Raw genomic sequence first — 27,216 nt, forward strand, 5'->3', positions numbered from 1 at the left:
AGTCAGGCACCTTGCCACGTACTTAGTCACGTCCTTCTTCATCACAGGTCACCAGTATAAAGTTTTCAGATTCTTGTACATCTCCGTGGTGCCTGGATGTAGAGAATAAGGAGTAGTACGAGATTCATCCAGAATCTCTTTTCTGATCCAAGTGTCCATTGGAACGCAGATCTGATCATTGTATCTCAAAAAGCCCATGTTTGACACTATGTAGTCCTTAGCTACTTCAGCTAGGACGTCCCCTTTGATCTTTCCCAACTGTGGGTCACCCATCTGCTTCTCCTTGATCCTCTCCAAAAGAGTAGACTACAGGGTGATGTTGGTAAATTGGCACACCACTAGCTCAATACCTGCTCTAGTCATATCGTCTTCCAACTCCATGGATATCTGCCTGGCACTATACAATTGTCTTGGACTCTTCCGGCTTAAGGCATCTGCTACCACGTTGGCTTTCCTTGGGTGATAGAAGAACTCACAATCATAATACTTTACTAGCTCTAAGCAACGTCTCTGTCTCATGTTCATATCCGTCTGGGTGAAGAAGTACTTTAAGCTCTTGTGGTGAGTGTATATCTCACACTTCTCACCATATAAGTAGTGTCGCCACACCTTCAGGGAAAAAAATACTGCTGCAAGTTCTAAATCATGTGTGAAGTACCTCTGCTCATACGCCTTCAACTGACGTGATGCATAGGCAATCACCTTCCCTGTCTGCATAAGGACACAACCTAGGCCATGTCTCGATGTTTCATAATAAACCACTAACTTGCCCTGATCCGTAGGAAGACTCAGAGCCAGAGCGGTGATCAAACTCTTCTTCATTTTCTGGACACACTTGTCTGCCCATATGAACCTCTGATTCTTGCATGTCAATTCTATCAGTGGTGATGCAATCTTGGAAAACCCCACCACAAAGCATCTGTAATAACCTGCCAATCCCAAGAAAGTTCTAATCTCTAAAGCGTTCTTTGGCCTTGGCCAATCTCTAACCGCCTCAATCTTCGCGGGGTCCACCTTAATTTCATCCTTACTAACTATGTGACCTAAGAAAGTCACATGTGGCACCTAGAACTCGTACTTACAAATTTCGCATACAGGTTGTGCTCCCTTAGCCTTTGTAGTACCAACCTGATATGTTGTTCATGCTATGTCTCTGTCTGAGAGTATATCAGTATATCGTCGATAAAGATGATCACAAACTGATCCAAGTAATCTTTGAACACCCTATTCATCAGATCCATAAATGTTGTCGAGGCATTAGTCAATCCAAATGACATCACCAAGAACTCATAATGCTCGTACATGGTGCGAAAAGTTGTCTTCGGTATATCTTCCTCCCTAATCCTTAGTTGGTGATAACCAGATCGAAGATCTATCTTGGGGAATATCATCCTACCCAGCAACTAATCAAATAGATCATCAATCCTTGGCAGAGGATATCTTTTCCTGATAGTCAACTTGTTCAGTTCTCTATAGTCAATACACATCCTTAGAGAATCATCTTTCATCTTCACAAAGAGAACTGGTGCGCCCCATGGCAAGAAACTGGGCCTGATAAAGCCCAAGTCCAGTAACTCCTATAGTTGAACCTTTAGCTCCTTCAGCTCTACTGGAGCCATCCTATAAGGTGCCCTAGACACTGGCTCTGTCCCTAGCGCTAGTTCAATCACAAACTCTATCTCCCTTTGCTGAGGTAACCCTGGCAGATCCTCTAGACACCCTGGCAGGTCCCATTGGCACAACCTGAGAGGTATCCACCACGCTAGGTAAGAATCCTATGCATTCTCCTTGCAATAGGTCTCTAGCTCTAAGTACATATATCATAGGTATACGGGGTCCATGCACAGTGCCAACTAATACAAAGGGGTCCTCACCCTCAAGCTCAAAGGTTACCATCTTCTTTTTGCAATCTATTGTTGCCCCCATTCTTCTCTAGCCAGTCCCTACCAAAAATTATATCAAAATCAGTCATATACAACTCTACCAAGTCAACTGACAACTCCCTACCATCCACTGTCATTAGTAGTGATCTAACCCATCTGCTAGAAACCACTAACTCCCAAGTAGGCAGGATAGTACCAAACCCCATAGGATAAAAGTCACATGGTCTACACAATCCATCTATAACTCTACTAGCAACAAAAGAGTTTGTAGCATTTGAATCAATCAAAATAGTATAGAGGGTTCCAACACTAGAAAGCTAACTGTTATCCAGATTTCCGGATAGCGTTTAGATGGATATCCTCGGGGAAGCAGAATTACCAATGTCTTTCACGGTAGGTGACCAGAGCTCGCGGATGGAAAGAAAGGCTTCGCCTCTCCCGTTTAGTGTCCGGATTACTCTTTCAAGCAAACGCGACACGGAAGCTCGTCAACTCTCCCGGACTCCCGAAGGGGTATCCTTTGGGGAAGCTCCTTCCAGGAGAAGCTCTTCAAGTGGTCTTCGCGGAAACAGTTCCGTGCCTCGCACGGAACAAAACCAGGCGGTCGAGTCGTGGAGGAGGCATATTTAGAATGATATCCACCTGACACAGGATCCCGCCTGACACGCCCGACAGGTCAAAGCCGCGCACATCCCAGCACGCCTAAGGGTACTTTTTCGCCTACTGTTCCGCTGACAACTTGGAAAAGACGGCTGACTTTGTGTATTCCCCATACTTTCACGTAAATATACCCACATAGAGTCTTGTAGCCATGCTACTACAGTAATTGTATCCCCTATTTATGGCTGGTGTAATTAAGACTCATGGACGTAGAGAAAAACCCTAATCCAAAACCCTAGCTATAAAGACCCCCTCATTTTACAATAGGGGGGACGGCCAACAAATCACATAGCAAGAACTCTACTAAAATCTCTCTAGCTTCATCTTCTTCAAGAGAACCCGAGAGAAACACTGTGAGTGTGTGAAGTTCTTGTACACCAGCCATCTTACTGTAATCCTTTCCAAGTATAATAACATCGACTCGTGGACTAGGGCTTGTTAACGCCTGAACCACGTAAAAACACTGTTTGTTTAGTTACATTTCAGCACTTCTACAGTTCTTATCTTTTTATTATTCTGTTTGTATTCGTTTCCGAAAAACTCGGTAAACATTTTGGTGCTTTCATTGAGAGCTGTAGGAAGTTGTTAGTCAGCTCTTTTTCTGTGTACGTTTTTTGTATTCACTCCGTGCTAAAAAGATGGTGACTACGAGAAAATCCGCGGTTGACAAAAATGCTAGGGTCAACCCCGATACTATGATGGAAGATGCGGTGCAAAACGAACCCTTGGACTACCAAGGTGAAGACCCGACATCCCGCCAGGATCGGGTCAGTACCGAAGATACGACATACTTAGAAGACGAAGAAGAGTATGTCCAAGACGGTTATTACAAGGGCGGCTGCTACTATGAGAAGGACCCAGAACTGGTCCAAGTAGTCGAAGAACTGGAGGTCACCAAAGCCAAGCTTGCTGAGCAGGAGAGCCTCTCCGAAAAAATGCAGTGCATGATGGAGCGCCTCCAAAGCAAGTTCGGAGACCTAGGCGACTCGGACGAGGACGCCTCTGTTTTAGGTGGTGCTGATGCCGCTATGCCGGATCCAGCCGCTGCTGGACCATCCAAAGCCGCCCCTAACAAGGGCAAAGAAAAAGTTGGAGAGCCTGTACGCGCTGACGCCCCTGCACCTCCTAAAGGCGTGAATCACCAGGCCGACTGCCCCCCCCCCCCCCCGCGCGCAGAAGGTCTCTGGCGCTCCTAAGCCCAGACGTCCTTCAGCCCCAAGGGGGCACTCCGTGCCTAAAGGGCCCGGTGCTAAGGCACCCAGGCCTAGGGGAAGGAACAACCGCCCCAGTGATTCCGTCAACCAGGACGGTCGGGCTGCGAACTCGCACTCCGAAGATAGCTGGTCCACGGTAGACCTAAGAAGAAGGTTGGAGGCCAAGTATGAAAAGGCCAAAGGAGAAAAGGCCCGGCCTCGCGGAGATGACCTCCGAAATCATATTAATGACAAGCTCCGGGGACGTGACCTCCCGAAGAGTGATACGAAGAGGCTCGAGGAACAGATTGCTGCCTTGACCAAGCTGGTCCGGAAGCAAAGTGGGGCCCTGTCAGACTCTGAGGAGGAAGACCCGGAACCATGTATTCGGAGGATCGCGGAAACGTCCCTCCCGGATAACTTCAAAATGCCTCACATAGAATTATACGAGGGGAGGACAGACCCGCGTACCCACCTAGCTAAATACAACAAAATGATGCAAGTGGCGCGCGTCAGTGAGGACGCCAAATGCATGTGCTTCTCACTCACCCTTACCAAGTCCGCGGAGGACTGGTGGAAAAGATTAGCTCCCGGATCAATCCACAGTTGGAAGGAGCTACAGTCCGCATTCAGGAGGCAGTTCATTGCTGCCCGCGACCACGACATGGAGGTTGGTTCCTTAACCAACATCAAGCAGCAACCCAATGAGAACCTCAAAGCTTTCATTCAGAGAATGATGGAAGCTGCTGCAAAGACCAAGGTCAGCGATGACATGAAGCTGATCGCCCTTCAATCGGGCCTTACTGTCGGCTCCCTGCTATGGGGGGAAATGCAAAGGAGACGGCCAGAAACGCTGTCCGAATTCATGTCTAAAGCTCAGGGGATCATCAACCTTGAGGAGGCTTACCAGCAGGCCTTTGGAGTTCCCCCAGCTCCAACGCCTTCCGTGACTGCGCCAAGCTTTGCTTCGCAAGCTCCCGCACCAGCCCTCACACTTCCAGGAGCCCAATTCACTCCAAGTGTGTATGGGCCTTCCGCGTCTGCTCAGACGCCGAGTCAAACCCATTTCTCTAGGTACGGAGCTGTACAAACCGGATGTAGTATCGCTCCTGGCCAGCCGCAGCCGCAAGCGGAAGGCCCAGAACGAAATTTGAGCCAATCGCGGAGCAAACGAAGCGGAAGAAACTCCAACCGGGGAGACCATTCAAAGAAACCCCGGAAGGACTATGAGCCCAAGTTCACAGAGTATACCAGTTTGATAGACTCGCGAGAGAATGTCTATCGGGCGACCTGTAATATGGTCAACTACAGGAAGCCCCCGAAAGTGTCTCACGGAGGAAGGCGTCCGCGAGACTCCAATAAGAGGTGTGAGTTCCACGGAGACGTGGGGCACACCACGAACGAGTGCCTTCAGCTGAAGGATGAGATCGAGTCACTGGCAAGAGCGGGACACCTCGGTCAGTGGGTGAGGATACCCATTATCTATCCTGGACAGGGAGTAGTTCACGGAGCTGCATATTCCCTGGGACAGAGGGGGACCGCTAGCGCTCCTGGAGCCGGTCACCCCCAAGCTCCCGGGTCTCAGTTCCCAGCGCTTCCTGCTCCAACAGCTCCGGCACCCATTGCCTTGTTGGCTCCAGGACCTGGCAACCCATATCCGCCCGGCCTTGCTCCGCCACCCGTTGATGGACACGTAGCCACCATTTTCGGAGGACCGCACCTTGCCGGAAGCACCCGCAACTCCCAGAAGAGGTACTTGAGGGAGTTAGAACACACCGGGGAGATGTGCGCCTTGGTTCAATCACCTGCTCAACGTCCCTGAATGATGTACCTTCCCATCACCTTCACGGAGGACGATGCTCGACATGTGCACTTCCCCCACAACGACCCCCTCGTGGTGGAAGCCCAGATTGCCAATAAGAAGGTCTCACGGATCTTGGTCGATAACGGAAGCTCCGTAAACATCCTCTTCAAAGCGGCCTTCCACGCGATCGGATTAACCGAGACAGACCTCACCCCATGCCCCATCCAGCTTCAAGGGTTCAATGGGGATGCACTCATGCCATTCGGCAAAATTCAACTTCCAGTCACCCTCAGAGGAGAAAGCGACGCTTGTGCCTTCAAGCACAGCACATTCGTGGTGGTCGACTGCCCCACGGCGTATAATGCCATCCTAGGCCGACCGGTCCTAATAGATTGTGGGGCCATAACCTCGATACGCCACTTATGCTTGAAGTTTCCATGCGACGATGGGCGTATCGGCACCCTCCGAGGAGACCAACGAAGTGCACGAAGCTGTTATAACGTCTCCGTCCGATCCGTCTACACGGTCCAGGAGACGGTTGCTGCCATCCCTTTGGCGGAAGAATTACCAGAAACTGGGGGTGCTCAAGAGGCATACTTTGACGAACTCGACCCAAGAGTGGGAATCGAGAAAGCAATAGAGCCGATGGAGGAAGTTGAAGAGGTGATCCTCAACCCGGGAGATCCCACCAAAGTCATTCAGGTGGGGAAAAACTTGCCGTCGGCCATTCGAGATAAGATCGTGGCCACTGTGAAGAATAACCAGGATATCCTGGCATGGTGCCACGCTGATATGACGGGGATTAACCCCAATGTTGCATGCCACGCACTCAACATAGACCCATCTGCAACTCCAGTTCGCCAAAAGAGGAGGCCGTTAGACCCAGTGAGGGCCGAAGCCGTCAAAGCTGAAGTGGACAAGCTGATGTCCATAGGCTTTCTCCAGGAGTCACACTATCCCGAGTGGATGGCCAACCCAGTTCTGGTCCCGAAGCCCGATAGGTCCTGGAGAATGTGCATTGACTTCACGGACCTAAACAAAGCCTGCCCGAAAGATTGTTTCCCTCTTCCGCGAATCGATCAGATGGTAGACGCTACTTCCGGGTACGAACTCTTATCCTTCATGGATGCGTACTCCAGATACAACCAGATCAAGATGCATGTCACGAACCAGGAACACACCAGCTTCCTCACGGACAAGGGTGTCTACTGTTACGTGGTCATGCCTTTCGGTTTGAAGAATGCTGGTGCGACGTACCAGCGTCTAGTAAACAGGATGTTCAAGGATCGACTGGGGAGGAACATGGAGGTGTACGTGGATGACATGTTGGTAAAATCCAAGACCTCCGGGGACCACAGTGACGACCTTGAGGAAGCTTTCGCCGTGATCCGAAAGTATGGAATGAAACTGAATCCAAAGAAATGTACTTTCGGGGTCTCGTCTGGGAAGTTCCTCGGTTTCATTGTCAGCTCCCGCGGAGTGGAAGCCAACCCTGAGAAAATTAAGGCGCTCATAGACATGCCTTCCCCCCGGAAGCATAAGGATGTCCAGAGCGTTACCGGAAGGATAGCTGCTCTCAGCCGCTTCGTATCCAAGGCCACTGACAAGTGTATCCCCTTCTTCAATGTGTTGCAAGGAAACAAGAAGTTCGAGTGGACCCCCGAATGCGAAGCAGCCTTCCAACACCTCAAGGAACATTTAACCCAAGCTCCCATTCTGTCCAAACCTGTCGAAGGAGAGGCGTTGTTCTTATACTTAGCTGTGACAGAGCACGCAGCGAGTGCCGCTCTCGTCCGGGAAGATGGCCGTATCCAGCTCCCTGTGTATTACGTAAGCAAGAGGTTACTGGACGCCGAGTCCAGATATTCAATGATCGAAAAACTCTCCCTCTGCTTGCTAATCGCTTCGCGGAAGCTGAGGCCATATTTCCAGGCGCACACCATCAAAGTACTCACCAACCACCCTCTCCGACAAGTCTTGCAGAAACCCGAGTCTTCTGGCAGATTGCTTAAGTGGACCATGGAACTGAGCCAGTTCGACATCCACTACCAACCACGTGTTTCCATAAAAGGACAAGCTCTCGCGGACTTTATTGTGGAATGCTCGGGAATGAATGAACTCCCGGAAGATCCTGTCCCGGAACATCCCACATGGAAGGTCTATGTAGACGGAGCCTCAAATGAAAAAGGAGCTGGAGCAGGGGTCATCCTAATATCTCCCCAAGGGCATCAGCTCCAGAGCGCCATCCGTTTCGCGTTCCCAGCATCCAACAACGAGGCAGAACACGAAGCCATGTTAGCTGGATTACGACTGGCCAGAGAAGTCGGAGCCCAAAAAATCGAAGTATACAGCGACTCCCTACTTGTGGTAAACCAAATATCCGGGGAATACCAGACGAAAGGCGAAAAAATGGCTGCCTACGTGTCTCTCTCCCGCGGCCTAGTGCAGCATTTCAAAGGCTACCAAATCCGCCAGGTCCCCCGGGACCAGAACTCACTCGCGGACACGCTGGCCAAGCTTGCAACAGACCCGGAGATTGAACAATATGGCCTGGTGCCCATCGGGCACTTAGGAGCACCCACTACCGAGACACAGAGGGTAAATGCCATCATCGACCATTCCCATTCCTGGATAGGACCCATCCTCAGATTTCTCACCACCGGAGAGCTCCCCACTGATAAAGCTGACGCAAGAAAGCTCTAGTATCAAGCTCCCCGATACGTGGTTATGGATGGAAAGCTTTACCGCAGGGGGTTGTCCATACCCTTCCTTAGGTGTGTTGCCGGAACCGAAGTCAGCGCCATCATCCATGAGGTTCACGGAGGCTTCTGTGGCGACCATACCTCCGGGCCGAGCCTCTCCAAAAAGATCCTTCGACAAGGATACTTCTGGCCCACCATGAAGAAGGATTGTGTGGATTATGTCAGAAGGTGTGAGCAGTGCTAGAGGTACGCCAAGGTTCCGCGAGCGCCGCCTACAGAAATTACCTTAATGACCAGCCCCTGGCCGTTCGCCGTTTGGGGCATTGACCTAGTAGGTTCCCTCCCAACTGGAAAGGGTGGAGTGAAGTATGCCATAGTCGCGGTAGACTACTTCACCAAATGGGCTGAGGCTGAACCTATGAACACGGTCACATCTAAAAAAGCACTGGACTTTGTCATCAGGAATATAGTGTGTCGTTTTGGGCTTCCACGAAAAATTGTGTCCGACAACGGGAAGAAATTTGATAGTGAACACTTCACGAACTTCTGTGCTTCGCATGGAATTATCAAAAGCTTTTCCGCAGTCGCCAGACCCCTGGCTAATGGGCAAGTGGAGGCTGTAAACAAAATATTAAAGACCACGTTGAAGAAAAAACTCCAAGCCTGCAAGGCTCACTGGCCGAAAGAACTTCCGCGAGTACTTTGGGCCTATCGCACAACAGAGAGAACTTCGACGGGGCACACGCCTTATTCCATGACCTTCGGTTGCGAGGTCGTCATCCCAGTAGAAACTATGATCCCCTCTCACAGGAAGGATACCTACGACCCTACCCGGAACCACGCCCTTCTCCAGGAGTCCTTGGACATGATCGAAGAGCTCTGGGAGCAGTCGCAGGTCCAACTAAAAATGTACCAAGGCAAGATAGCCCGACACTTTAACACGAGAGTCAAGAGCCGTACATTCGAAGTTGGGGATCTTGTCCTACGGAGAGTATTTCCTGCTACGCAGGATCCGGGAGTGGGAGTCCTCGGACCCAACTGGGAAGGCCCCTACGAAGTCCAAGAAAAAGTGGGCCATGGGACGTATCACTTAAAGAGACTCGACGGATCTAAAGTCCCACGCGCCTGGAACGCGGAGCACCTCCGCCGTTACTACCAGTAGGCCCCGGGCGATCTAGTCGGAAGTCCTTGGTGAAATTAGCAAAAGTGAAAAATGTGGAAATAATCCTCCCTGTTGTAAAACACGTGCCTAGCAGGCTAATTTAATGAAACACGGAGAGATCACTCCACTTTTACTGCACTTTTTATCCCTGTGTTCAAAGTTGCGTTTTAACAAGTGACCACGCGGTCCGGAGACGTCCGGACCCCACGCTCACTTGGGGGGGTATACATGGCTAAGGCATAGCCATACGCCCCTTGAACAAAACATACACAGAACACCACTTATGTGCTAGCATTGTGTTTGAAATTTTTAAATTGTTAAGCTTAGGTTAATTTGTTGCCATGAACATGTTTGCATTATGTGAATTATGTGTTTATGTGAAAATTGCCATTGAAATGCCTGCCATTATGCATCATGAAAATTATCTCCTGTGTAGCACAGCGATGAACAGGACTGGGGGGTGGGGCACATTCAGAGACCTACGCCGAAACACCCCCAACTCCCTGACAAGTCCTTTGCAGACATATTCCGCGATCGCTGTAGAGCTTTGCTTCGCAAGCTCCAGCTCCGGGTCCCGCAAGGCGAAAGATGCAAGATCCGCGACCGTTGTAAGCCTTGCTTCGCAGGCTCCAGCTCCGGATCTCACAAAATAATGCAGGGCGAGCTCCTCGACCATTGCAAGTTTCAGCTCCAGGAGCAGACATGGTCGATCCCCCACTCACAGCAGGCCTTGCTTCGCAAAGCTCCTGCTCCGGGATCGCACCTGGTAGGCGTGGCAATTTCCCCGACAGCAACGAGCCTTGCTTTGTAGGGCTCCGTGCCAGGTCCTTGAAGCCAGCCACCATGAGGTTCACAACGACAGTTAGTTTTGCTTCGCAAAGATCTAACCTTAAGTTTAGCGACGCTCACCAAAAGAACTCCCGTTCCGAACCATGGAACGGCTCACCTTAGCAATCCCAGCGAACAGTATGACTACAAGTCCCGGGATTGGCTATTTGCCTTAGGAAAGCTAAAATACGGTGAAAGGAGTCTGGCCGTTGGAACCAAGAAACCTTCGTAACCTAGAAACTACGTGGGAAAAGACATCAGCCGTTAGAGCCTCAAGTGGGAAGTGCATAGGTTCTGGCCGTTGGAACCAAAACCTCATGCGCCCCTACAACAGTTTCTACCGTATAAAAGTCTACCCTAAACGCAAAGTTAAATAAAGAACTCGGCAGAAAAGAAAGGAGAATGCTATAATTATGGCAAATATGTCTGCAATGAAAAACTCAAATGAAAAATAATTAAAGATAAAACCCCTTCAAGTATTGGGGGTGGCTGCAGCTTCCACGACCGTGGCCTCGGGGACATCGGCTTCAACTGAGGCTGGCGAAGTCGGCTCATTGGAAGGCGGAACTTTGTCACGGGAAGGTTCAGAGGTCCCCACCTCTCCGGGATCTCCCGCCTCAGGGGCTCCAGCACGTTCGTCAATGTTGTAAGTTTGGACGTACGCCTCTGGGCCTTGATCCCACACGAGTAGCTTCTCCCTCATGGCATCGGCATCCTCTCCCAGATAGCCTAGTACCTCCGGGTTCACTTTCCAGAGTTGATGCATGAGGACCACATGCGATATATTAATCGTCCTGTTCAGTATCCCCTCAGCATCCTCCTTCTCCTTCAAGCGCTCCGCCTCGGAGGTTGCCAGCTGTGCCTCCGCGACAGCTAATTGAGCCCTTAGTTTGTCCATCTCAGCTTTGGAGGCATCCCGCTCTCCCTTAAGAGAATCAATCTCCTTGCGCTGCTCCCTATTTTGGTTCAACACGGATTGCTTCTCGGTCACATGCCCCCTGGCAGTGAATTGCAAGGCTCCGATCTCTTTATCCTTCTCAGCGAGCCCCAACTGCAGCATAGACACGAGATCCCTGCTCCTCTTATGGAGTTGCTCCTCCTCGTGCAGCTTACTCTGAAGAGTAGAATATTCCTCTTGCTGCTTAAGGAGGAGATCATTTTTTGATTGCAAGCGGGCTTCCAAGGTATCCTTCTCCACCCTGGCTTGGGACAGCTCTTCCCGGAGCTTGGAGTTTTCGGCCTTCATCTCATCCGACCGCTGTCTGAACTCATTCTCTGCGTTGGCCCGGTACTCTTGATATTTGGCAAGATATTTCTTGTCCGCCTCTTCCTCAGCCGTGCACCGGGCCTGTTCAATCTTCTCCGAAGCCCCCAAGGCCTGTTGGGTAAGTTTCTGCTTCTCCGCCTCCAAGGCCTGGCGAGCCACCTGGCTCTCCTCCAGCTGAACCAGAACTGCACCCACCTCCCGGAACAAGCGTTCCGCGATCAGAGAGGCCTGCATGGAAAGACAACGCAATGAGTTAAGCAGAACCAAATGTGCTAAGACAGATGATCCCAAAGCTTAACTGACGGCTTACCCCGGACAATTGTTGCTTCACGGCATGTGTCAGCAGCAGCGGATCCTTACTGCTACTGATGGCCCATTTCTCATAATTGAGCTCGCACAAGCTCAGGGCCATGTCCTCCATCATCTCCGCTCCGAACGGCGCCAATGCACGTCCAAGCCTAGGCACCAGCCTCTTCTCCAAGGCTGGGCCATCCAAAACCGCTCCAGCCGGGTGAAGAGACCTCACCCCCTCAGCCAACTCAGCTCTCTTCACGGCAGACAAGTTGTCTGCCCTTCCCTGAGTAATGGCCTTCTCAGCCTCCAACCGCCTCTTCAAAAAATTATCGGCCCGTCTTATACCCTCCAGGAGGGCAGCAGGGAAACGGGTTGGTTTCTGCGGGAAGTGGAACTTCAGGCCAGGCAGAGGAAGGTTTGTTTGCTGAGAAGAAGGAGACCCCGAAAGGGTGGACTCCCTTTGGGCTGGAGGAGGAGGCAGACGGGGTACTAAGGCCCCGGTCTGTTGTTTTTGCTGCTGCGGTGGCGGAGGGGACTGCCTTTGTTGTTGTTGTTGCCTTTGCTGCTGCGGCAGCGGAAGCAATTGCCTTTGTTGTTGCTACTGGTTTGGATGTTGTTGTTGCTGCCGCTGTGGCGTTGGTGATTGTCTCTGCTGTTCTTGTTGCTGCTGTTGTTGTAGTTGTGGTTGCTGTCGTTGTTGCCTTCGACCGGGAGAAGAGTGTCTAAGGCGTTTCTTCTCGGTGCCCTCAGCATCCCCTCCGGGACGCTTGCTCACCCCACTCGTCTTCACGGGGACGCTTGCCTTTGTTGTTGCTACTGGTTTGGATGTTGTTGTTGCTGCCGCTGTGGCGTTGGTGATTGTCTCTGTTGTTCTTGTTGCTGCTGTTGTTGTAGTTGTGGTTGCTGTCGTTGTTGCCTTCGACCGGGAGAAGAGTGTCTAAGGCGTTTCTTCTCGGCGCCCTCAGCATCCCCTCCGGGACGATTGCTCACCCCAGTCGTCTTCACGGGGAACACAAGCCCTTCCCCGTCGCTGCTGCTACTCGAGACCATCATAGTCTCGGAAGGCCCGTCGGCAGGAGACTTCTCTACCCCCGGAGACGCTTGCGCCTCGCCACTTGTCTTCTTGGGGGTGGCAGCTTTACCTCCCCTACCAGCCTTGGCCTTCCGTCCTTTCCCCTTGGACGGGTCTTGGCTGGTGGCAGCCTTCTTAATGAGCAGGGTAACTCTCCCCAACTTCTTGGCTTCTGGATACTCTGCAAGAAACATACGAAGCAAGGTTAACGAACCAACAAGCAATGAGAAAGAAGATAAGCAGAAGACAAGACAATCGACAACATAAAAGCACAAGCAAGACCGCCAGCAGGGAACAAGAAACAAGAAAAAGAAAAGTTTGAAAGGGACGACCATGCACGAGAAACGTGGATGGCCTTCCCTGAACAAAACAAAACACCGCCTCCTGCTCCAGGAAGCTCCCGTACTCCTTGAAGTCCGGGAATGACATGCTGAGGGAAGAAGGGTCAACCATGATGACACCTTCTGGCAGACTACCGTCACTCAGACACCCGAGGAGCTCATCTACCCTATCGCAATATCTGTCAAAGGGTATCCTACGCGGATCTAGCCTAAGGAAGCGGGGATCGAACCCCATCTGAGAGGTCCGGGAAACCTCAGACAGGCTGGGGGTGTGGATCAATCGAAAACTAGTCTTACCTCTCCCGGAGGCACCAGCCCCCAGAGTCCCTTCGTTAGGGTAAGCTGCGGCGTGGCGAGCCTCGATCTCCTCTCCCTCTGGCTGGGGGTCGGGGAACCTCTCCGCCCAACTAGGGGATAAAGCATTCTCGTCCCAGGCTGCTTGGTTGATCACCTTGGACAGCTCTAGGGAAATCTGTTCCCGGATGTCAGCTGACACCTGACTTTGCCCCCTGCCACTCACTGGCTCAATGTTTTGGAAAGAGGCGAGTAGCCCATACTCCCTCAAAGATTCGGAGGTCACAAGTCCCTCCACTTTCAACTCTTCCTCCGAGAGCCCTTCGTAGAACTTGGACCTCCTTATCATCTCCGCACAGCGAGGTGTCCGCGGAACGACTTCTGCAAAATTCAAATACAAGCATTAGAGATCCTCCCGAAAGGCAAATCAAACGCAAAGAAACGAAGTTGAAAAGGAGAGGAAGGAGCACTTACCAGGGATCTTGAAGTCCAAAGATAGGGCTGGCACCCTCTTCAGTGGGAAGCCAGTCGTCAGGAACCAGTACTCCCGGAGGTCTGGAACCCTCGCGGTATGACAAGTGGGACACATCACGTCCGGGTGCCTCTCCAGCCTGTAAAATCCCACCTTGTCTGAATGACCCCTCATGGGCTGAGACTTCAACCCGTAGAAGTACAGCACCTCCTCCGGAGTAGGAGCTTCCAGTTTCCGGGACTTGCAAAAGATGAACCACCCCGCTAGGAGCTTGTAGCTGGGGGGAATCAACTGGAAGATGGCAATCCCCGCCTTCACACAGAAATTGGCAAAGTAACTTCTTAGGGGCAAGTGCGCCCCACACACTATGTGTGCCCAGCTCCAGGCACCAAAACCCTCGTGGCTCTGACTAGCCGACTCGCCCAGCACCGACAGACGGTGCCACATCAGGCCTGGGATGTTCTTCAGGCCTGCCTCTGAGGAGTACAGCTCCAGCATGCCGTAGTTCCTGAACAGGTTCGGCTTCTGGTCCATCTCCCAGATTGAACTATTGGTAGTTGGTGGGCTAGCCGCGACCACTTTTGTCTTTCCTTTCCCCTTTGTGCCGGCGACAGGGGAACCCTTCTCCTGGGAAGAATCAGCCTCCGCCTCAACGAGGAGTTGTTCCTTTGAGATGTTCGTCACTGAACAAAAGAAACAAGGAAGAAAACACTCTAAGCAGTCAGCACCCTTGTCATACCCTAGTGGTATCAAAGGCGTCGGGGAGACCCTCCCCGAAAACTGCTTGGAGAGGCTCCCACCGAGCTTGCCGAAGGGTTGGCACCATGCCACCCGAAGGACAGCAAGGAGCCAAACTCAGACTCCGAGCCTAAGCCCGCCGAGAGAAGTGTTTCTCCAGAGAAAGACACCCTAAAGGCGTTCATGCTTATGCCCTAAAACAGCAAACCGGAACAACGCAAGCAAGACAAGGAACGACTTTCCAAACGCAAAACGTCAAAGCATGCAAAAGAGACTACTTATCGACTCACATCAATCACATGCCTATCAAAGCCCTATTCACGCATGCACATAGGCGATAATGGCAGAAACCTCAACTCTAACAACTACCAACAACCTAAGGTTTGGGAGGAAAGAGCAAAGTAAAAATACTTACTGGTATTCGGGTAGTTGAAGGTTGAAGGAGTAACCGGATCACTGCACAGCGCGATCGCGAGAAGTAAAACCTGCAAAGACGGACGGCGATTCAAACCCTGAACTTCGGCGAATAAACCCACTGCCAAATCAAAAGAAAAGTTTCTAGATCCCTTACCAAAAAAAAGTGGCAAGTTCGAAGGAATGGAAGCTTGGAAGCCTGAGAGTTCGAAGGTTTGGGAATCTGAAAATCCGAAAGATAGAGAATTTGAAAGCGTAAAGAGGAAGAAAGGTCCGTTCCCTCGTTTTTATAGCAGGGAAGAAGTCGTTTCGAATTCCTCAAATGGACGGTCCCGATCTTCCCATTCCGTGTGCATCAGATCCAACGGCTGGAGATGAAGCGACGATCCTATTTATGACTCCTCGGATGGGAATAAAGTATTTATTTCCCATCATTATACCGTCTCGGGCCCAGAGTACCATTAAAAACCGTCAAATCGTTACTCAGATGCCTGACGCACGCATACTCAACCAGTCGCCTCACGCACACGTCTTGGTCGCAGAACCATTCCCGGCATGACGCGTGGCCCTTGCCGTACTTAAGTACTTGAGTTCAAACAGAAGAAATTCCCTTCCCTTTTTATACTAACACTCAGGCGGGAAAAAGGAATACTTCCGGGAACACAGAAGGTGGCCCCTCGCCTAATCTAAGAAACCGGAATACCCGGAGGACCGTACAAGCTCCCAGATCTCTCAAAGCTCCGTGACCTTGGGGGGTAAATGTTATCCAGATTTCCGGATAGCGTTTAGATGGATATCCTCGGGGAAGCAGAATTACCAATGTCTTTCACGGTAGGTGACCAGAGCTCGCGGATGGACAGAAAGGCTTCGCCTCTCCCGTTTAGTGTCCGGATTACTCTTTCAAGCAAACGCGACACGGAAGCTCGTCAACTCTCCCGGACTCCCGAAGGGGTATCCTTCGGGGAAGCTCCTTCCAGGAGAAGCTCTTCAAGTGGTCTTCGCGGAAACAGTTCCGTGCCTCGCACGGAACAAAACCAGGCGGTCGAGTCGTGGAGGAGGCATATTTAGAATGATATCCACCTGACACAGGATCCCGCCTGACACGCCCGACAGGTCAAAGCCGCGCACATCCCAGCACGCCTAAGGGTACTTTTTCGCCTACTGTTCCGCTGACAACTTGGAAAAGACGGCTGACTTTGTGTATTCCCCATACTTTCACGTAAATATACCCACATAGAGTCTTGTAGCCATGCTACTACAGTAATTGTATCCCCTATTTATGGCTGGTGTAATTAAGACTCATGGACGTAGAGAAAAACCCTAATCCAAAACCCTAGCTATAAAGACCCCCTCATTTTACAATAGGGGGGACGGCCAACAAATCACATAGCAAGAACTCTACTAAAATCTCTCTAGCTTCATCTTCTTCAAGAGAACCCGAGAGAAACACTGTGAGTGTGTGAAGTTCTTGTACACCAGCCATCTTACTGTAATCCTTTCCAAGTATAATAACATCGACTCGTGGACTAGGGCTTGTTAACGCCTGAACCACGTAAAAACACTGTTTGTTTAGTTACATTTCAATACTTCTACAGTTCTTATCTTTTTATTATTCTGTTTGTATTCGTTTCCGAAAAACTCGGTAAACACTAACCTATAACCACCGAGGGACTAGCCTCAGCCTCTGCCTTAGTCAAGGTGAACAACCAACCTAGCATCAGGTTGTCCACCTTCTTGGGCTCTTCCTTTCTGGCTTTCGGGCAGTCCTTCTTCAAGTGTTCAACACTCCCGCAGACGAAGCAGGCCTTCACCAGACATTCTCCAATATGAGACCTCCTGCACCAAGTACACTCTAGGAATGCTATCTAGGTCTCACCGCCACCCTGGCGGCCCATATGTATGCCCCGTGGCCTCCTATCTAGCCCTGGAGCGAAAACTGCATCTGGAGTCTTTCTTTTTTGGTCACTAGGGCCTCCACCCCTACCAAAGCCTATAAATGGAGGTCCCAACCTCCTAGAACCCTTTCTGGCTGCATTCTCACACTAGATCTTATTCTCTATGCTCTCAGTTGTAAGTGCCTTCTCCACAGCCTATGCATAGGTAGTCACCCCTGGCACAGTAGTAATACGAACATCCTGGGCTATCATAGGTTGTAGCCCCTGGAGAAACCTATCTCTTCTAGTTCCATCAGTGGGCACCAGATCCCCAGAAAACATTGCCAATCTATTAAACTTCAGTGCATAGTTAGTCACTATCATGTTACCCTGAAGTAACTTGCTTAACTCTTCAGCCTTCGCAGCTTTAACTGTGTCATTGTAGTACTTCTCGTTGAACAAAGTTCTGAATTCTTCCCATTCCATGGTGTTTACTAACCTGGCTTGGGATACCACCTCCCACCATATTCGAGCATTGTCCTAAACCATGTAAGTTGCGTAGGCCACTTTCTCATTACCGCCTACCCTCATAAAATCCAGGATGGTGGTTCTCATAGCCATCCACTATTCGGCCTTCAGTTGGTCTAAGTTGCCCTCAAAAATTGGAGGGTGCTATTTCCTGAACCTCTCATACATGGGTTCCCATCTATCTCCCCCTGCTTGGGGCTGTACTACCCCTAATACCTCTGGCTGTGACACTGCTGGTACTGCGAGCTGTGGGTTCCCTGCTAGAACCTGATGCTGTCTCAAGAGGCAGATCTCATCCTCCTACCTCTGTAACCTAGCTTGCATATCAGCAAGCACAAGTTGCTAGTTTTCTGGAGCTAGTGGTGGGGCATGGCCTTGGTCCTTCTCTTCCCTGGCTTGTATCTCTTGGCCAACCAACCTCTCTGACCTCCGAGGAATCATACTTATATCTAACCCACTCTACAGTGATCAAATCGGCTGTTAGGTAAGTAATAACTATGCCTCTTGCTGCCTAACGGTCCAAGACTGAGCAAACAAACAGATACAATGCTAATAAGCATGCCAACACATAATATACGCAATAATGGTGCTAAAAAGCACTTCCTGATATTCATCAGCAAATAACAATGCTAATAAGCATGTCTGGCATTCATAAGCAATGAACAATGCAAATAAGCATGTTTAAACATTTATACATGTATAAAATTGCTAATAAGCATTTCTTGGACTACATGTAAATAATAACACTAATAAGCATGTTCTGACCTACTTATCCATATAATAATGCTAATAAGCAGTTCTTTTGCACTCATAGGCAATAACGATGCTAATAAGCATGTTCCTTGTCATTCATGCAATAGTCAATGGACAGACCCTATCACAATATATCATGCTCCCTAAACAGGCACACATATAAGGCATTTATATCCTATTTAAGTAGTTAAACATATAACCACATAAATAGTTACTGAACCCTGAGTCGAGAATGTCTTTAGTGGCGAGTGTACATGCCCAGCCAGTCTTTAGGAACCCTTAAACCTTGGCAACTCTGATACCAAGGTGTAATGTCCGACTAATCCAGGACCGTTACACTATGTACTTTAAATAGTATCAAACTTGTTAATCAAGTCATTTGGTCATAAACGTGTAGCTAAGGTTAATGTCAAGGATTAGGGTTAAAATATTTGGTCAAAGGAACTATTGACTTTTTATTTAAAAGTTTAATACATACATTCTATCCCAAAATATTACAAACAGATGTTTAAAAAGGTATATACAAGTCAAAAGTACAATCAGTCGGCCTAAGTGGCAAAATTGAGGGATACGACCCTAGTTCCTCTTAGATATCCTCGACCTTGGTGGACGAGGAGCAGCATATGTACACGCCACCACTGAAGCACTCCACCTCATGGATGGTCAAGCTTTCCTTTTCCCTTACCTGCACCACACAGCACCTGTGAGCCAAGGCTTAGCAAGAAAACTTAAACATGTGCATGGATAGTAAATAGAGATTCCAAATACATATCTAGCATGCCTAGCAGTAATAACCTACTCATGCATGCATATATTTACAAGTAATTAATCATTGGATCATTTTGGGGCCTGCTACTCTGAATAATTAACCATAGAGTCAACCATGGGCCCTATGCGCGAGTTGTGTGACCATAGAGTCATCTGGGGCCCTTGCCCTTAGCTCTGAGTAACTAGTCATAGAACTAGCCAAGAACTTTGTTTTCCAATGACCATAGGGTCAAAAAACGTAATAGTACATCCATGATTGGGCCTAAGCCCCTCGACCAGCGCGCAGCACGCTATTGCTGCCATTGACTAATAAGTCAAGGCTTTAATCACACATTCAGATACAGATACATATACAAATAAGCATACTCCAGACAATGCAAGTATGCATACATATTGTGACCCTGATTTTGGTCAACGACACGGAGTCTAGGAAACGGCACGAAAATGATATAAAGCTTGAAAATAATCTAACAGAAAGATAAAGAACACAGAGATTTATAGTGGTTCGGCCCAAGTGATTGGTAATAACCTACGTCCACATGATATTATTATTAATATTGAGCTCCCAAGGTGTGATCAAAGAACTAGGGTTCCTGAGTTTCACGGACCTTTGAAGAAGAAAATAATACAATGATGCATAATAGTAATATAATTCTCCAAGAAAAAAAGATCGATCCACTTCCTTGAGCTATCTCTTGTGTATTTATAGGCTCAGGAAGAGTTACATGAATTAGTAAATAATATCTATCCTTAATGATTGGATTTGCAGGTCATAATGAAGAGATATTCTCGGTTATCATCACAACTGTACAGATCTATACATAAATATACGAAATATACGACCAAGCTGGTCGTATATACAACCTGATTTCTTCATGTAGAAATAATGTTGGTCGATAGGCGAGCCATATCTCTGCTACGTGTCCACCACGTGTCGAAAATCCTTGCCACGTCATCAGCAGCTGATTTATGGATAAACATTTTCCCCCCAAGTTTATTTATTGCGACCAGCAATAAGTAAACTTAGGAAAATAACTTTTCGTATGTCCCACGAAATCTGTCAGAGCTCTCGTGTGTTCTTGAAAACAGTTACCTAATCACGTCCAATCATGCCTTTTCAGTTTTTAAGAAACCATTCCGACGGCTGTTACACTCCCCCATGCCTTGAAAAAGGTAACTCATGATTACCCCTTTTCGGCAGACCTCAGTTCTATAAATAATCCCCACATTCTTATTTTAACTCTTTACATGCCATCTTTTTGCCAAGAACTCTCAAGAACTATATTCTAGAGCCCAGGACTTTAAAGTTTTCAGACGCTTTGCCGAGGATCTCTCGCCTACAAACCCAAAGCTTCTCCTTTTCAGGATCTCCAATCTTCATTCAGGTAAATTTTCTTCGATGTTTAACCCTTTGAGATGCCATGCATGCTGCTTCTATGCTCTGAAACTTTTTGTGTTCTTGGGTAGAAATTTGTGAAGATTTTGCATATACTGTTTGATGCTTGATAGGGTAGTGTACTTTTGCTCTATATAAGTTAGGAATCAGTTTGATAGTCGGGATCATGGGTTTAGGGCGTAAAATCGAAGTAAAAATTTGATTTTTAGGCTTGCTGAAAAACTGGGTTTTTCCTGCCCCTTTGGAGTTGAAAAAGCTTTTTTCAGAAAAACATTTTACCTTCACTTTTTGATCCGTTTTTCAAACTGCTCGCATAAAACATAGTGTTTCAGTTAGAATGTTGTTGGTCGATAGACGCAAGCAACGTTATTCCAACTTTAAACATAAGCTCCCAGGTTATGCGTCTTATCTCCTTCTTTGTCTATTTGCAGTTTATATGCAAGACCCGTGGGGAGGAGAAAGACCCATCGACGATGATCTGCTAGCTCAACTGCTCAAGGACGAAGAACAACCCTCGACATTGATACCCGATATTCCCTTTTCTCGTATTAATCCAAACACTTCCCCAGTCTTGACCCGAAACATGGCCCGCACCAAAACCAAGGCCCAGAAAATAAAAACCTCCGACACTTCTCATCAACCTGCTGCTACGGCTGATGCTCCCTCGACCAGTGGTCGAGACGAAAATGCTCCCGATCCAAACATCCAAAGACATGCTCGCCCTCGACACGTTATTCAGCCGGATGTCGAGTGGCATGTAGTCTCTGGAAGTAGGGTGACGGCCACAATGATCGCCAACTACTTAAGGAAATACAGTCTCCCAAGGGTGACCCTAGTCAAGCCCAACCCATACCAAAGGGCTAATCTGCCTAGAGGCGCCTATAGCTCTTGGTCGCGATTTCATATTGAGGCAGGGGCCACCTTGCCTCTTCATCCATTCTTTCTAGGGGTGGCCAACTATTTTGGAGTTGCCCCCTTTCAAATAACCCCAAATGGATATAGGATGCTCGCTGCACTCTATATCCTGTACAGCCAAAAAATATGGCACGTGCCATCGCCTCATGAGGTCAACTACTTGCTCGACCTGAAATCTAACCCCAACCATGAAGGCACGGGGTTCTTCCACCTTTGTCATCAGGAAACTGGGCGCACTTTCCTGACTAACACGACCCACATCTCAAACGTGGGGAGGTACTATCAAGAGCACTTCCTTACGGTTGACCTGGTCGCGGACAACCTGGCTTTCGCGCGAGGAGGTAATACTTTTGTATCACTGGCTGACTTCTTCACTTAGTGTTTTCCTCCACAATGTCTTAAAATTTTGATGTCTTCCAGGCCCGTGGCTGCGACCAAACCCAACTCCAGAAATGGAGTCAAGATCGACACTCTTAGCCAGCATGTCAGATGCTGAGAAGAGTGTCAAGAATCTGGTTACAGAGGCTAACCTTAGGTTGGTTGGCCTCTGGGCCCCTCAATCGAATACGAGGGGGCCTTCGGCAGGGAGTGCTCACACCAAAGAGGAACCCGAGCAGCAACTTCAAGCGTCTCCTCCGCGGAGGAGACCGACTGGGGTCACGATCAGGGAATCTGCTAGCACTCCTCAAGCAGAGAGGCCCTCAATCCCCTTAGGGAAAGGAAAGCAGAAGGCCACCGAGCCTGCCGACATCTCTGATGACTCGTCGGATGACAACGGTATATTAATTTCACTTTTAAACAATTTGCCAATTCCCTGTCATCCATTCGACAGGGACGGCAATTTTAAATATGCTCCACACTTAGGGCCAGACTTCTTCGTGTCAAAGAATGAGTGTAAGACTAGTAGAGTCTGTAGTGTAGCGACCAGTAATAATAGCTCAGGTATTGGAACTTGCAATCCTTTTTTGTTTCTTCTTCTGATGTAATGTGTTTGGCTATTCATGTTATCTCATTGTTTGACTTTGTTCTTGTTTTTCAGGCATGGACTCCACCAACGTGTTTGACCTTTACAGCACCCTAGAGGCTGCTGCTGCCCCTCCAAGCAAGAAGAAAACCAGTAAGAGACATACTGGGGAGAGCAGCAAAGACCCTCAAGTGAAGAAGGCCCGAAATGCAGGCCCTTCGGAGGGCGGGCCCTCTGCCACCGTGACTCTACCTTCCCCCCACGAGCAGCAGACTCCATCTGCTGCAGCCGAGTTGACTCATTTTCCAGATGCCCCATCTGATCAACCTCAGCAGGAGGACCCTGCCTCAACTGGGAACTTGATGGTTGGTCGCGCCTTTAAGCTGATCAAAGAAAGGATCACCGAAATCGCGAAGCACAAACGCTGCCGAGAGGCAATGGCGGCTACAGAGATGATGGGCGTTGACCCAATTCTGAACCGAGCCCTGAATGAGTTCACTAGTGTAAGTTGTCTCCTTTTGTGAAATCAGGTCTTCGGTAATTTACTGCTTGTCTAATTTTTGTTCTAAATGCAGGCCATGCTAACCCTTACTGCCGGCCGCATCCGCCTGGGTGCGGTCACCGAGCAGGCCAGGACCTCGGATCAATGGCACGAGGATGAACTCAAAGCTATTGAGGCTAGACATGCTGATCAGCTAGTGGTAGTGACTGTGGAAATGGCCCAACTAGCTAAGGAGTTGGAGGAGAAGCTGAAGTCTCTGGAAAAAGTCCGCGAGCTGAGGGACCAATACAAGGAATCCAACCGCTCTAACTATAAAGTGGCTAAGCAGCTCGAGCTAGACTTGATCGCGAGCAGGCTAGAAACCAGAGACTTGGAGGACCGAGTTAAGGACTTGGAGAAGACTAACGCTGCCAACTTAGAGAGGTACAAAAATGCCACCCTGAGGTGCTTCTATGATTTTTGGAAGCACAATCAGGATGCCAATTTTGACTATCTTCCTGAGAACGCGAGGGAAGCTGAGCTGGCTCGCTACGTGGCTCAACTGGCTGAAGAAGAAGGATCGAGGGTCCCTGCTTCCCCCGAAATCTCGCTAGCCGCCAGGATGGAGGGTGCAGACAATGAAGCTGTCGACTAGAACCTTCCCCAGGATCCTCTAGCTCCTCAAGCTCCTTAGTTTTTTCTTTTATATTTCTTTTTTAATTACACGACCTACGGGTCGTGATGTAAAGACAATCTAATTTTTCTTTGGTTTGTTGCACGGGTAGCTTTTACTTTCATTTTGAACAATTACATCCAAGCAGTTACTGCTTGCGGTGTAAGAGGATCACTTTGATATTACAATATATTTGCATATTATTATAACATCTAATTGTTCGCATGACCGAACTTAGCATAGCACTTTGGTTTGATTTAACAAAATATCAAAATTTTGAAAAATACTCTAAGTGCCCTTGCATGCTTTCACTTATTTTGCTCATGTGTTTACATACCTTTTAACGATATGCTTTGCTTACTTGTACCTTGTATGCCCCCCAAGTGGTCGGTGAGCTTTAGGTCCTCGGTCATTTGCCTTGACTAGAACCTGCTTGAACGTTACTGCTTGTAGCAATGCGATTAGAATTATAATACAGCAAAACAACACACGTAATGAGCAAATACTTGTAATAAATACAATAGTTGGCAAGAAATGACTGGCTGAGCACAGTCCCTTTTATTCTCGTAGTAAATGGACTAAACATGTCTGTATGAGTGATCAATAAGATCTTACACAAAACTTATAAAAAGTAAAATTTATACAAGCCAATTCTTTAAGAAGAATGTTCATTGATAATACTTGCGCAGGTGTTCTCCATTCCAATATCGAGGAACGAGATCTCCGTTTAAGCGGGCAAGTTTATAAGTGCTTGGGTGAAGGACTTCATCAATCTGGTAAGGCCCTTCCCAATTTGGCCCGAGTACTCCAGCAGCTTGGTCGCGGGTGTTAAGAAAAACTTTTCGGAGCACAAGGTCTCCAACATTGAACATTCTTTCTTGAACTTTGGAGTTGAAATACCGGGCGACCTTCTGTTGGTATGCAGCTACTCGGAGCTGGGCTTATTCTCGCCTTTCATCAATTTAGTCCAAGGATTCCATCAGGAGCTGGCTGTTAGAATCCTGGTCGTATGTTAATCTGTAGTGAGAGGGTGGATCTAACTCAATAGGCAACATGGCCTCATACCCGTATGTCAAGGAAAATAGGGTATGACCTGTTGTTGTTCGGTGGGACTTCAGGAAACTGTTCTGGCCATGCTCCCTTAGCTTCTTCAAGTCTTTTCTTCAGTGTATCCTTCAGCGTTTTGTTAACTACCTCGACTTGCCCATTCGCCTGGGGATGAGCGACTGAAGAAAAGCTTTTAATAATGTCGTGACGTTTGCAGAAATTTGTGAATATATCACTGTCGAATTGGGTGCCGTTATCTGAGACTATCTTCTTTGGCCATCCATAGCGACAGATGATGTTTTTGACCACAAAGTCAAGCACTTTCTTCGTCGTTATGGTCGCGAGTGGCTCAGCTTCGGCCCATTTGGTGAAGTAGTCGATGGCAACCACTGCGTACTTTACACCACCTTTTCCCGTAGGCAAAGATCCAATTAGATTTATTCCCCAAACCGCAAAGGGCCATGGACTCTGCATCTGCTTTAACTCATTGGGAGCTGCTCGCGGGATCTTAGAAAACCTTTGACACTTGTCACATTTTTCGCACAAACTCCATGGAGTCTTCATTCATTGATGGCCAGAAATATCCCTGCCTTGGGATCTTTTTCGACAGGCTTTGCCCCCCAGCGTGGTCCCCGCAAAATCCTTTGTGTACCTCCTTCATCAACTCTTTGGAAAAATCCTTTGAGTACCTCCTTCTCCTTTGTAATACACCTGAGAAGTGGCAGTGAGTATCCCCTTCGGTACAGGATTCCATCGACCAGGATATACCTAGCAGCTTACCGCTGAAGGGTCCTAGCTTAGTTTCTGTCTGCTGGTAGCACGCTGCTTAATAGATACTCTACATATGGCTCCATCCATGTATCTGTCATCTGGATGACTAAAGTGGTTTATGTTGCTTGGATGTTGGGTGCGGGTAGTCGCTCGACTGGCACTATGTTCAAAGTATCAGCATCTTTTGCACTTGCCAACTTTGCCAAAGCGTCTACATTTAAATTCGAATCACGAGGCACTTGCTGGAGAATGTATCTGCCGAACTGGGCTAACAGATCCTTTGCTTTGTTCAGATAGGCGACCATCTTTAATCCTCGCACTTGATACTCTCCCAAGATCTAATTCATGACTAGCTGAGAATCACTATAAATGCCAAGCGCTTTTATGTTCATATCCTTGGCTAACCGCAATCCAACGAACAATGCTTCACATTCAACCTCATTATTAGAGGCAGTGAAGTCAAATCTTATTGCACAGTGAAATTATTAGAGGCAGTGAAGTCAAATCTTATTGCACAGTGAAATTGATGCCCTTCCGGCGTTATCAATATCACTCCTGCTCCTGCGTGGGATTCGTTAGATGATCGATTTGACATTCAGGCTCACTAGGCTCCTCGATCTGCTTGCCTCCTGCGGGCTCTGTGAACTCGGCGATGAATTCAGCTAAGGCTTGTCCCTTTATCGCTGCTCGCGGCAGGTAAGATATGTCGAACTTCCCGAGCTCGACTTCCCACTTTAGTAATCTTCCGGTAGCCTCTGGCTTTTGCAGAACTTGCCGAAGAGGTTGGTCGGTCAATACCGTAATCGAATGGGCTTGGAAGTAAGGCCACAGCTTCATAGAGGCCAATCTAAGTAGTAGGCTAACCTTTCAATGGGGGGATATCTCAATTCTGCTCCGATCAGCCTTTTGCTTACGTAATAGACAGCCTTCTGCACACCTTCTTCTTCTCTCACCAGAACACCACTAGCAGCGTAATCTGTGATTGCCAGGTAGATGAACAAAGTCTCTTTATCGACCAGCTTAGACAAAATGGGCGACTGTGCCATATGCACTTTCAGTGCTTGAAAGGCCTATTCGCACTCATCTGTCCATTCAAATTTCTTGTTGCCTCTGAGCATATTGAAAAATGGGACACACTTGTCCGTTGATTTTGAAATAAATCTACTAACGGCGGCAATTCTCCCAGTCAGACTTTGGACATCCTTAATCTTCACTGGTGACTTCATCTCGATTAGGGCTTTTATCTTCTCGGGATTAGCTCAATTCCCCTTGAGTTAACTATGAATCCCAAGAACTTCCCTGATCCAACTCAAAAGGAACATTTAAGGGGATTCAACTTCATCCTATATTTATTTAGGAAGTTGAAGCATTCCTGCAAATCCCTTAACCAGCATGTCGTCGACGTAAACCTCCATGTTTGCCTCGATCAGCTCCTTAAACATGTGGTTGACGAGTCTCTAGTAAGTCACACCAGCGTTTTTCAAACCAAAGGGCGTCACCTTGTAATAGTAGAGCCATGTATCGGTTTGAAAGCTAGTGTGATCCTCATCAGGGGGATGCATACTAATCTGATTATACCCAGAGTATGCATCCATGAATGAGAGGATCTCGTGTCCTGCAGTGGCATCGACCAACTGGTCGATCCTCGGGAGTGGGAAACAGTCTTTGGGGCAGGCTTTATTGAGGTCTGTAAAATCCACGCACGTACGCCACTTTCCATTCGGCTTAGGCACGAGTACGGGATTGGAGACCCATGATGGATAAAATGCCACCCTGATGAACCCATTCTCCTTCAGCTTCTCGACTTCTTCCTTCAAATCTTTCGATCGGTCTTTGTCGAGCAGCCTTCTTTTCTACTGCACAGGTGGAAAGCTTTTGTCAATGTTTAGAACATGGCTAATGACTGCAGGATCTATCCCAAC

This window comes from Humulus lupulus, chromosome 3 (genome assembly GCF_963169125.1).
Source record: "Humulus lupulus chromosome 3, drHumLupu1.1, whole genome shotgun sequence".
Classification (NCBI taxonomy): Eukaryota; Viridiplantae; Streptophyta; class Magnoliopsida; order Rosales; family Cannabaceae; genus Humulus; species Humulus lupulus.